The sequence below is a fragment of the Lutra lutra genome, chromosome 6 (genome assembly GCF_902655055.1).
Source record: "Lutra lutra chromosome 6, mLutLut1.2, whole genome shotgun sequence".
Taxonomy (NCBI): Eukaryota; Metazoa; Chordata; class Mammalia; order Carnivora; family Mustelidae; genus Lutra; species Lutra lutra.
In genome coordinates this window covers 77802027-77814854 of record NC_062283.1, presented here as the reverse complement: position 1 = coordinate 77814854, position 12828 = coordinate 77802027, and the positions used below count along the sequence as shown (strand labels likewise).

The 12828-nt window shown below is 42.5% G+C and overlaps 1 protein-coding gene across 6 annotated transcripts in view; it reads right to left on the bottom strand.

The window, feature by feature from the left end:
- Positions 1–12828, bottom strand: part of NCOA7 (nuclear receptor coactivator 7) — a 162641-nt gene that overhangs the window by 149419 nt on the left and 394 nt on the right. For 2 of the 6 annotated variants that reach the window (XM_047732342.1, XM_047732346.1), the window contains exon 1: positions 2383–2904. The exons of 1 other annotated variant lie outside the window; for it this stretch is intronic. The gene's annotated coding sequence lies outside the window, so the exon portion shown is untranslated. Of the gene's footprint in view, positions 1–2382; positions 2909–12828 lie in introns of those variants that run through there. 3 more of the 6 variants (XM_047732349.1, XM_047732348.1, XM_047732343.1) reach the window with 3 other exon arrangements.

Here is a 12828-nt window from a genome sequence, read left to right as displayed (position 1 = left end):
ATGTAACTATCTTTATTTGGGGGAGGACTTTTGCTGCATTTTAATAAACTGTAATGTTTTCCATATGTTCCCTCCCACTGTTGGTTCCCCCAATCTTACCACCTTTTACATAAAAGTGTGATTTCCTCACCATGTAGGAAAGGCCCAGTAGGATAGAGAAACAATAGTAATAAACTATGGCTTACTGTCCTTTTATGAAAATAACTCTTTGGGGTAATATATAGTGAGGATAGTGGCAAGGTATTAAAATGACAAAAAAGGGGCACCTGACTGGTTCAGTCTATGGAGCATCCAACTCTTGATCTTGGGGGGTGTGAGTTCAAGCCCCATGTGGGGTGTAGAGATTACTTAAAAATAAAATCTTAAAAAACAGTAAAAATAAAATGACCAAAAAAGTAAAGAAAAAAGGGAAGAGAGTAAAAAGACTGGACCACTCCCAGATAATTGTGTTACACAAAGTTACTGGAAAAAGGTTAATACTGATTCATAAAGCTTACATAACAGGGAAATTAAAAACAAAATCAAAACAGGAAATCTCACAGTGCAAAAATAAAGCAAATGAAATATGATGCAGTGATCCTTGATCCTTCCAAGATAACATAGAATTTAAAAGCAAAAAGACACTGAATCTTCCAAAACCCTGATTTCCAAATTATGAAATGTGGAAGGCAGCTATGCTCACCACTATACCACCAATGCACGCAAACTGTCAAATTTGGAAATTGATATGCTTATACACTAGGAAAGCCTGCACAGTTCAAAATATGTGTCTATACCATACATTCTGAATCATTTAGGAACCACGGACACCCCAAAATGCTTTATTTTTACTGTAATAAAATACATTATAATTAGATCATCTACAACTCAAGTCTAAACAGAATTAATATGTCACTTAGTAACCAAAACACTGTTACATCTGGAGTAACAGAATTTTCTTGTAAACATGAATTGTATTTTTGAAATTGTGTTTGAGAGTTTAATAGGAATATGTTTGATTACCAACAAGACTAGAAAATCTGCAAGCTGAGACATGAAATGCACTTCTATTAGGGGTTGAGGAGAATTACTTCATTTAATAACACAATTTAAAAAAAAAGTATGTGGTCCTAAGAATGCCAAAATTCATATTTAAATGTAAAGATAATCTGACACTTTCCAAAAACAGGCAATTTTTTAAAATCCAGTTAAACTTCAAGAGCCGCAGGACAAATACAGTGTAATCCTAAACTGTCTTTAGATGAAGCCTGAAACACAGTTCATTCAACAAATAACTAATGAACACCCAGCATGCATCAGACGCAGAGGATTACAGAACTGAACAAGATTCTGTCCTCCTGGAGATGACATTAGCTCATTTTCCAAAGCTCTAAACCTTAATACGTTCATATTAAATTGGAGTTCACAACGATCTACTTTCCAAAACTCTTAATCTTCTTAATATAAAATAAAATTTTAAAAAAAGAAAGAAAGAAAGAAAAAAAGCCCGTGAAGAGATAATCTTGTCAAAGCCCGGATGTATGAACTTCACACCTGGGGGAAAAGAAAGAATTCATAAACCAGTTTCTCAAAAAAAAAAAAAAACGAACCGTAACACCTAGCTGGAAGCTAGGCTGTGCCCAAGGCTGCCTCTGCTGGCCGCCTGGGCGCATCCTTCCAGCAGATTCTCAACTCCCGACACCTGTATCAAACTTGCCACTCTAAAAACACATCCCTTTAGGAAAGCAGGAGGTTCCCGAGTAGGCATCACCAGAATACCCCAGCCTCACGTAGCTCCGGAAAAATCTGACTTCTAGAAGGGTCTTCCCTAACTGGCACCAAAACGTTGCCTGTAAGGGACTGAGCGATCACCAAGTGTATACAGCACACAGCCGGTTCCGAAATATACAAAAATCCCCAGCTACTTCTACGTGCTGCTAAAATAACGATTTGCGTGGCTACACGTTTAGCTAAAACAGGAAGAAAGCATCTGCTCATTCAGTCGAAACATTACGGTGACATATTTTTACCTGAGCTGCAGAAAATCCAACGGTACTACTCCCTCCCCCCCCCCCGCCCCGCCCCGGCCCCCAAATAAGCCACTAGCCCTCCGGTCCTCCCCACCCCCGCCCGCCGCACGCAGCCCACCGGGCCGGGAGGGAGCGGGGCGGGCGGGGAAAGGGTCAAGCTCTACTTCGCCACCACTCGGCCTTACGAGCTCCAGGAGAGGATGTCAGGTTCACAGGGTCTGCGCCCAGCGCCATTAGCACACCTTCGAGCGCTCTCCCGAGCCTGGGCGGGAGGCAAGTTTGGCGGGTCCTGGCCCCGGCCCCCCCGCCTCTCCCCAGCGGCAGCATCAGCTGCGGCCCACGGCTAGAGCTGGTCCCCGCCTCACCCACCTACCTACAGGGCGGGGGCGCCGGCTCCTCGGGTCCCGGAGAAGGGGATCGGGCGCACGCATTTCTGGGAGCGGTGGCCTCTGCAGCTCGGCGCGGGGGAGCGCATCCTCTAGGGTGGGGGAAGGAGGGGTCGGGGGAGGTTCGTGCGGCTAGGAGGAGCAGGGGCGGGAGGGAGGAGCGCCGAGGCGCGTGCCCCCGGGGAGCGGCGTCGGGAGCTGGTGGACTCGGGCGCCGCCAGGACTCCTCAGTCCTCTCCCCGAGCGCGGCACCTTGCCAACCCTGCAGCTGCGCCCGCGGTCAGGGCATCGGCCGCGACAGGCTCGCGGGCCCGGCCGGAGGCGGGGAACTGCGGGTGGCGCGACGCGGTGCAGACGCCCGCCTCTAGCTCCGCCCGGCCCGCGCCACGCTCTGCGCCCCTCCGCAGCGGCGGGGGCCTGGAAGCTCCGCGACGGGGCTCGGCGGCTTGGGTTGCGGCATCCTCCCCGCCCCAGCGATCTCCGAGCTGGAAGGCTGAGTACCCACCCCCGCCACCCCTCGGCTGCCGCAGCCTCCGCGGCCCCGACACAGCCCCGGCCTTGGCCGGGCGGCTCCTCCCCGGAGAGCTGCGCGCGCGGCCTCCGCAGGCCTCGGCCCATTGTGACGCGTCCAAGAGGGAGCTCGCTGTTACCCCGGCGGCCGGACGCCGGGCGGCGCAGCCTGAGAGGGTCGTCTTACCTAGCCCCGGGCCGCATCCCCTACAGCTGGCCCGCCATGGCCACCACTCTTCGTGGAAAGTGAGGCTTTGAGAGCAAAGCTGGAGTTATAAAGCGTCTCTCCGAGTTTTAAAGCCTTGAGTTTCCGTCCAGCTTGGGGACCACTGGCCACAATAAAGTCATCCTTCTGTCCTTTCCGGCTTTACGTTTCTCAAAGGGGCCCACCATCTCCTCCCCCTCCCGCTCCCGACCTGGTACAGCATCCCGGGTGCAGCCAAATTGCAATCAGTACAGCAGTAGGGACGTAGCTATTGGATTTTCCAGGCCGAGTCTTGGCAGAGATCCTAGAGAGCCTTGGTTGGGAGGATTTGCATCAGCAACGGGGCAGTGCTGGTGAGCTTCCCATCCCTTCTTGGGAGCTCTTTCCTCTTTGGTCCCATGACCAGCACTGCAAGATGACTAGGAGGATTTGGCCTTGAGGTTTACCCTTACACACAGGGGGGGGAAAAAAAGCCAAGGCAGTCTACAGCTGGTTTGATAACACTGGTATGTCAGAGGCCATACACACAAGCACACTAGACAGTGGCCTCCTTTGGGTTGTTGATGCCGCTTATGGACTTGGGCATTTCAGCTGCAAGTGGTCACGTTATACTATCTTGCAAGGTATGGAATAATTGTCCAGTTCTGAACTGAACATATATAAAATTGGACATCCGGTTTATATCTTTAGGCAATTGCAGTAATTTGCAAATTATTTTCAAGGGAAAAATTAGACTCTTAAAATACAAAGAGCTGATTTTATTGAATCAAAAAGAACATTGGGATCTCCAGAGAAACTTAGCCATTCTCACACTTGTTTGATGAGTGCTTTTATGATGTTGAAATCTAAGATTTTTTTTTAAATGGCTAAGATTAAGACATGTTCCATAGGAGTACAAACTGATAAAATTGCTAAGGCTTCTTGAGAGGAGTTCCATGTGGAGCAAGGTAGAAGCTGAACTGCTTAGGAGTCAGGAAAACAGTGGCTCATGACTTCTCCACTTTGAGGACTCTGATAGAGAGCTACAGTTTATATTCAAAAGATACCTATTATTATTCGTGATATTTCCTCCCAAATGCAGAATAACTCAATTATAGAAATATTCACGTATATATGTGATGCATAAGGACAGAGTGAAGTCGCTTAATGAGAATTTAGCAGTTGCTTACTCTAACAATGTTTATAAAGAAGTCTGCCTTAGAATGCAGTTTATAGGGGCGCCTGGGTGGCTCAGTGGGTTAAGCCGCTGCCTTCGGCTCAGGTCATGATCTCAGAGTCCTGGGATCGAGTCCCGCATCAGGCTCTCTGCTCAACAGGGAGCCTGCTTCCCTCTCTCTCTCTCTCTCTCTGCCTGCCTCTCCATCTACTTGTGATCTCTCTCTGTCAAATAAATAAATAAAATCTTAAAAAAAAAAAAAAAGAATGCAGTTTATAGGACATTTGTAGAAATGTTCATTGAGTGGCAATTCTTGACTATCTGTCCTGGATAATAGAGATTTCTGCTCCCCAGCTTAGAAGTAGAGAAAAATTACCCTTAAAGATTCATCACTAGTTCCTTCTCATTAATTTAGCGTTTATTGATTTGCCCAAGCCCTGTCCTTCTGGAGAGAGACACCAGAGAAAAAAAATCATTTCCTTATCCCCTAGTAGATATGTACTGTCCAATACTAGTGACATGTGGCCACTTAAATTTAACTTAAAAATGTATTTTTTCATTACACTAGCCACACTTCAAATGCTGAAGAGCTACACATGGCTAGGGACCATTCTTTTAGATAGATTATTTCCAGTATTATAAAAAAATTATTCTGGGCAGTGCCACTCTAAATAAAGGATGAAATTTTAATTGGGAGACAAGATGAAATACATAAAATAATTTGAGAAATCTTAGTACACTAAAGATTGAACCTCATTAGAACATGTACTGTTTAAGAACATGGCAGTCTCTTAAGAATTCAGGCTCTGATCTCAGACTATAGCTCTACCTGTGCTGACGTAGGATATGTTGCTTAACCTCTGTTGCTTTATCTGTAAAAGGGAGATAATAGTATCAACTTTATAGGATAATAGTATCAACTTTATATGAGGTAATCCATGAATGATGCTTAGACTTAGAATAGGACCAAGAAAAGTTAGCTATGACTCTTATACATTATTTTAGTAAAGGTTTTCTTTCTTTAGTAAAGGTTATCTTTAGTAAACGGTTTTCTTTCTTTTTTTCTTTCCTTCTTTCTTTCTTTCTTTCTTTCTTTCTTTCCTCCTTTCTTTCTTTCTATCTTTCTTAAAAGTTGTAACCTTTGGGTGCCTGAGTGGCTCAGTCAGTTAAGCTTCTGATTCTTGATTCCAGCTCAGGTCATGATCCTAAGGTTGTGAGATCAAGCCCTTCCATAGGCTCCAGGCTCAGCCCAGAGTCTGGGGAGGCTTTGGGAAACATCAACAAACAATAGCAACTGTCACTGCAAATGTGTGCAGTATTTTTCTTATGTATCTATCTAAATATCATTTTGTAAGGAGAGGTGTGGAGGGATGGGGTAACTGGGTGATGAACACTGGAGAGGGTATGTATTGTAATGAGCACTGGGTATTATATAAGACTGATGAATTACAGAGCTGTACCCCTGAAACAATACATTATATGTTAATTAATTGAATTTAAATTTAAAAAGGAAAAACCAAAAAAAATAAAGATAATTTTGTAATGAAGTGTGGCTAGTGTGTCTTTTTTTTCCCCCTAGGGAGGGAGAGCATATGCCCACATGGGGCATGGGGGTAGGAGTGGAGGGAGAGGGGAGAATCTTAAGCAGAATCCATGCTGAGGCCAAGGTGGGGGCTCAATCTTATGACCCTGAGCACATGACCTCAGTGAAATCGAGAGTCAGATAGAAGCTCAACCAACTGAGCTACCGAGGTGCCCCTAGTGTGTCTGGTTTTTTAAATTTTTTAAAAATTTTTATAAACATATAATGTATTTTTAACCCCAGGGGTACAGGAGTGTGTCTGTTTTTAAGCACAACACTCACTGGTTACCTTTCCTTGAACTGGAATTCCAGGAACATCAGCAAATACTGCTCTAATAGTTTGCCGTAATGAAAGCCTTCTTGGATAAGCAATGAGCTCTCAACCACTGAAAGAATTGAAACTCCTTTGGAAGTTTTCTCCTTCAAGGTATCGGAGAGAAGATTTGTGTATTGGGTGATGAGTTTAGTCTGCTGGCACCATGAAAGTTCACTCTTAATGGTTAAACCTATCCCTCTCTTCCTAGCCGAGAAACACCTCCTTTCACATGCCTGACTTGAGCTGGTTGAGACACAGGAGTTCCACGGGAGGTAAATGCTAATGACATCTGTGGAGGTCTGTGGGTAGCCATCTTGGACCTAAAGAGACAGAATTGAGTTCACTGTTTAATAGTGTTGAAGGTAGTAGTTCATTTTTACAGCTGCTGTCATTGGTCCAGCACATCACAGATACCCCTTGAATTTTGAGAAAAATGTAAATAGGTCTTTGTGGATGGCCCTAGGCTCAGTGTTTCTCTCAGTTATAAAGTCTAAGGAGGAGGGAGAAATCTCCTTGTCATTTGAGAGGAGAAGGCTGAGGCTCCCAGAATGTATTCAGAAAGAAATACTGATGTCTGTGGAAATGGACTGCTGTCTGGTCGCCTGTCAGCATGCAGAACGAATGGCTGATTATTTATATCAAGCCCAACAAATTTGCCCTTTTTTTAAAGTCACAGTTCATTAAAAAAAAATTATCTGCTCTTGGAGAGTTTCTGCTGCTTTATTTCTGCTGGAAAGTCTGTTTAGTAGCTTGAGAATTCATTACATGTTTTTTTACATTTTCTGGAAAACTTAGTCAAATAAGCTGGTACAAAGACATTGCAGCTAAGATATAATTTAAAATTCTGAAACGAACCCCTAAAAAGAACTGGTAGTTGTTGCCTTGGATTCATTAGATGAAAGAAATTTACAGTGCAATGAACTGAAAAGGGTTTTTTTCAAAGGACGTAATTATAGATTCACAATTGAAAAAATATATATATATATATATGGAAGTCCCAGGTTTCCTCTGCCCCTCTCCCACAGCTCCAGTTGTCCCTCCATGGTAACATCTTGGGTAGCTCCAGTACAATATCAAAATCAGAAAAATGACACAGGTATGATCTTTCAAGCTTGTTTGTATTTCATCAGTTTTACATATTCTCTTTTGTGTTTGTGTGTCTTATGCAATTTTATCATCTGTACAGATTATCCCAATAAGACACAGAACTGCTCTAGTACCACAAAGTTCTCATGACCTGCTTCCTTATAGTTGCATCCATCTTCCTCTCCACCACATCTCTGATTCCTGCAAATCACTCATCCCTTCTCATCTCTAAAATTTAAAAAATGCTATATAAAAGGAATCATACTGTATGTAACTTTTTAGATTTTTTTTTTCATAACTCCCTTGGGATCCATCCGCGTTGTTACGTGGATCGATGGTTTGTTCCCTTTTTTGATAAATATTCCATGGTATGGATGTGCCACAGTTTAACTGTTCACCCACTGAAGAATATTTCTGTGGTTTCCAGTTTGGGGTTATTATAAAAAAAAAAAAAGCTGCTATAAACATTTGTGGACAGACTTTGTGTAAACATAAGTTTTCATTTCTCTGGGATAAGTTCCCAAGAGCACAAGTGATGGGTCAGATGATAAGTGCATGTTTAGTTTTTTAAGAAACTGCCAAATTACTTTCCAGAGTAGCTGTACCATTTTACATTCCCATCAGTAAAGTATGCATGATGAGTGGCACATTTTTTATCTATTAAATATATTTATTAAAGTATAGTCCTACACGTCTCTTAATATTCACTACTCTACTGTAATTCCTTATTTACTTGAACCCTACCAGACTGAACTTCAAGGTCAGGAATCCCATTTTGTTCATCTTGATGTCCTTCGTGCCTAATATAGTCCCTGCCTAATACAGGCCCTGACATATATTAGTGAATAGATATTTGTTTAATAAATGAACAAATTAATGAACAGAAGAATAGCTGAGTCAGACTGAAATCAAATTGAAAAATAAAATTGTCAATAAATTATAAGTGACTTTGAGTTGGATACAATGATTTTTCTTCCAATATATAGCAACATTTTCAAATCAGAAACTGGCACTCTATAAGTTGAGTCATTTCGGAGCAAATCTGTAAAAACTAAATGCTAAATTATATTGAGCCAAGTTATTCATATTAGTACTTTGGTAAAAGAAGAAGATTGGAAATAATCTAAATGACTGATATGAACTGCTTTAATAAAACACCTAAATAGTGGAATATGATGTAGTTATCAAAAGCAATGAGAAAATTTTTATGTAAGGAATGTCCCTCTTTTAAAAGATATTAATTTTAAGAAGTTAGAAAAAGTATGTAGAGTATGTCCCTCTTTGTGTAAAAATAAAACAAAGAGATTAAAAAAGAAAAGATATATGCATAAAGACCTTAATTCTCTCTAAGCTGGTCTATAAACTACAGGGTGTGCCTGAACCATCTTGGGACAGAAGGTAAAGAAGTGCTCAAAAATAAGGGAGACATGGGGTGCCTGGGTGGCTCAGTGGGTTGGGCCTCTGCCTTTGGCTCGGGTCAGGATCTCAGGGTCCTGGGATCAAGTCCCACATCTGGCTCTCTGCTCGGTGGGGAGCCTGCCTCTCCCTCTCTCTGCCTGCCTCTCTGCCTACTTGTGATCTCTGTCTGTTGGATAGATAAATAAAATCTTAAAAAAAAAAAATAAGGGAGACATATCAAAAGAATACGGGAGCAAACTTAAAAGGACTCCTCTGGCCAAATTTGGGACAATTTAATTACTAAGAAAAATGACAGTGCTGGATTATAACACACTGAATAAAAACAGAGAAAGAATATATGAGTCCAAACTGATATTTAAAAATGAGAGAATAAGGAGAGAAAGGGAAGTTATTTACAAGAGAAAAATAAAACAAAAACACCATTTTGCAATCACCACGGTAATAATTGATTCAAGCAAAGATTGTCAGTGGGTGAAAGTTTACTGAGGAACAGAAGATTCATACATTCTCAAAGCATGGTGAACACCTTAACCAAATGCTCGAATTTACTCTATGTTTCCTATAGCTGCTGTAAAAAATTAGCACAAACTCAATGGCTTAAAAAACACAAATGTATTATCCTACAATTCTATAATCCGCAAGTCTGACATTGGGTCTCACTAGGATAAAATCTAGGTGTTGGGAGGGCTGTTTTCTTTCTGGAGGCTCAAAGGAAGAATCTGCTTCCTTGCCTTTTTTAGCTTCCAGAGGCCACCTGAATCCCTCGGCTCAAGGTCCTCTTCCCCTTCTTCAAAGCCAACAGAGGTAGGTTGAGTTTTCCTCAGACCACATCACTGGGGCACTAACTCTCCTACCTCTCTCCTTCACTTATAAGGACCCTTGTGATGATTTTGGGCCCCCTCAGAGAATCCAGGATACTTTCCTGTGTCTCAGAATCCTTAATCACATCTGCAAAGTTCCTATTGCCATGTAAAGTAACAGATTCATGTGTTCTAGAGATTAGGACTGGGACATCCCTGTGGGGGCCATTATTCTGCCTACAATAGTGACCATGAGAGGCAATATGATACATCAGCATTATGCCACTCTGACGTCATGTACTGAGAAGGACACATAACTTAAGGTTCTTTTCTTTTCAAAAGAGATACTTATCTGAATTGATAAATTCAGTTCTGAAACAACTGTATTTCACGATTCAAAAAGATCAATATTGTTAAGAAAAATCAGGAATTGTTCCAGAATTGTTCCAGAATAATGGTTTCAGAATTTTAAAAGTCTAAGAAGTGTTATTTTGACAATTGAAACATTAGTTTTTAACCGTATAATAAATAATAATATTATATTACCTTTAAATTACCTAAATGTGATAATTGTTTTCCTTGTCCTTAGGAAATACAGGATAAAATATTTAAAAGTAAAGTATTATGATGTCTGCAACTAACCCCAAATGCTTCAGAAGAAAGATAAAGAGAAAGCAAATATAGCAAAAAATCAACAACTGGTGAATCTAAATCAGTACTGTAAAATGGAAATATAATGCAAGGCACATATATAATTTTTTTTTTTTTTAAGATTTTATTTATTTATTTGACAGAGAGAGATCACAAGTAGATGGAGAGGCAGGCAGAGCGAGGGGGGGGGAGCAGGATCTCCGCCGAGCAGAGAACCCGATGCGGGACTCGATCCCAGGACCCTGAGATCATGACCTGAGCCGAAGGCAGCGGCTTAACCCACTGAGCCACCCAGGCGCCCAAGGCACATATATAATTTTAAATAGTCTAATAGATACCTTAAAAAGTGAAGAGAAAGTGAAATAAATTTTTATGATATTTTAGCCTGATATATTTCTTTTAAAATTTTTTTTATGTAGAGAGGGACAGAGAGAGAGCACCCACCTGAGCGGTGTGAGGGGCAGAGGGAGAGGGAGAGAGGGAATCCCAAGCTGACTCAACGCCAAGTGTGGGGCAGGACAAGGGGGCTCAATCTCATCACCCCGAGATCATGAACTCAGCTGAAATCAAGAGTCGCCCTCCCAACCGAATGAGCCACCCAGTTGCCCCAACCCGATATATTTCTTTTTTCTTTTTTTTTTTTTTTAAGATTTATTTATTTATTTATTTGACAGAGAGAAATCACAAGTAGGCAGAGACGCAGGCAGCGAGAGAGGAGGAAGCAGGCTCCCCGCTGAGCAGAAAGCCCGATGCGGGGCTCGAACCCAGGACCTGGGATCTTGACCTGAGCCGAAGGCAGCGGCTTAACCCACTGAGCCACCCAGGCGCCCCCCGATATATTTCTAATTTAAAAACATAATCGGGGTCGGGGCGCCTGGGTGGCTCAGTGGTTGGGCCGCTGCCTTCGGCTCGGGTCGTGATCTCGGGGTCTGGGATCGAGCCCCGCGTCGGGCTCTCTGCTCTGCGGGGAGCCTGCTTCCCTCTCACTCTCTCTCCCTGCCTCTTCGCCTACTTGTGATCTCTCTCTATCAAATAAATAAATAAAATCTTTAAAAACATAATCAAAGTAAACATTATTGAGCTATTTTACTTTTCTTTCCTTCTATATTAAGGCTTAAAAAAGCAGTAGACAAGGGTGCCTGGGTGGCTCAGTGGGTTAAGCCGCTGCCTTCAGCTCAGGTCCTGATCTCAGGGTCCTGGGATGGAGCCCCCGCATCCGGCTCTCTCCTCAGCAGGGAGCCTGCTTCCCTTCCTCTCTCTCTGCCTGCCTTTCTGCCTACTTGTGATCCCTGTCTGTCAAATAAATAAATTAAAAATCTTAAAAAAACAAACAAACCCAGTAGGCAGTCATCACCTATAGAATATTTAAGTTTGCGCTAGCTGCATTTCAATCCACAATAGTCACATGGGCTGGTCTTACTAAATTGGACAGCACAGGTTCAGATGAAGGGTATATGTGTATTCATTGTCCTACACTTGCAATTTTCTGTAGGTTTGGAATTTTTCAAGATAAAAAGCTGGAAAAGGGGTACCTGGGTGGCTCAGTGGGTTAAAGCCTCTGCCTTCGGCTTAGGTCATGATCCCAGGGTCCTGGGATCGAGCCCCGCATTGGGCTCTCTGCTCAGCAGGGAGCCTGCTTCCTCCTATCTCTCTGCCTGCCTCTCTGCCTACTTGTGACCTCCCTCTTTAAAAATAAATAAATAGGGACGCCTGGGTGGCTCAGTTGGCTAAGCAGCTGCCTTCGGCTCAGGTCATGATCCCAGGTCATGATCCCAGGTCATGATCCCAGGTCATGATCCCAGCGTCCTGGGATCAAGTCCCGCATCGGGCTCCTTGCTCAGCGGGGAGCCTGCTTCTCCCTCTGCCTCTGCCTGCCATTCTGTCTGCCTGCACTCGCTCTCCCTCTCTCTCTGACAAATAAATAAAATCTTTTAAAATAAATAAATAAATAAATACTCATCACAAAGGGAAAATGTATCATCCATGTTTTTAAAAAAAAAGCTGGAAAAGAGAGAGATATTAGTTTGTGTATGCATAGACTGTTTCTAGGATACAGAAGAAACTTAACACTGGTTACCTCTGGGAAGAATAAATTAGTGACTGGGGAAAAGAGAGGGATGGTACTGGGGAAAAGAGAGGGATGATGGTGTTTATTGCACCATTCTGTCCTTTTGAGCATATTGTGACTAAGTCTATTAAAACTTAAAATTATTCTAAAAAAATAATATTCGCTTTGTCTTCATGTTCAAAACCAGATCCTTTTTTACTAAGCTGTGATAACTCCCAATTCAGAGGAAAGAGCTCCACCTACTGAACCTGATTTCCTAAGAATTCCTTGATAGAGGAAAGTGTGTGTCCTATTTAAAATATAATTACGTTTAGAAATTTGTTGTGATTTTTCTATCTTTATCAGCCCTTAAAAATCCGTTTAATCTTCCTGCTTGCATATTATTATTATTATTAAAGATTTTATTTATTTATTTATTTATTTATTTATTTATTTATTTGACAGAGAGAGAGTGCAAGCAGGGGGAGCAGCAGGGAGAGGGAGAAGCAGGCTCCCCACTGACCAGGGAGCCTGACGTGGGGTTTGATCCCAGGACAAGGGCATCATGACAAGCGGAGGACAGACGCTTAACGGACTGAGCCACCCAGCACCCCCCTTGCATATTATTAAACATTTTAGACATATTTTATCAATAATCCAA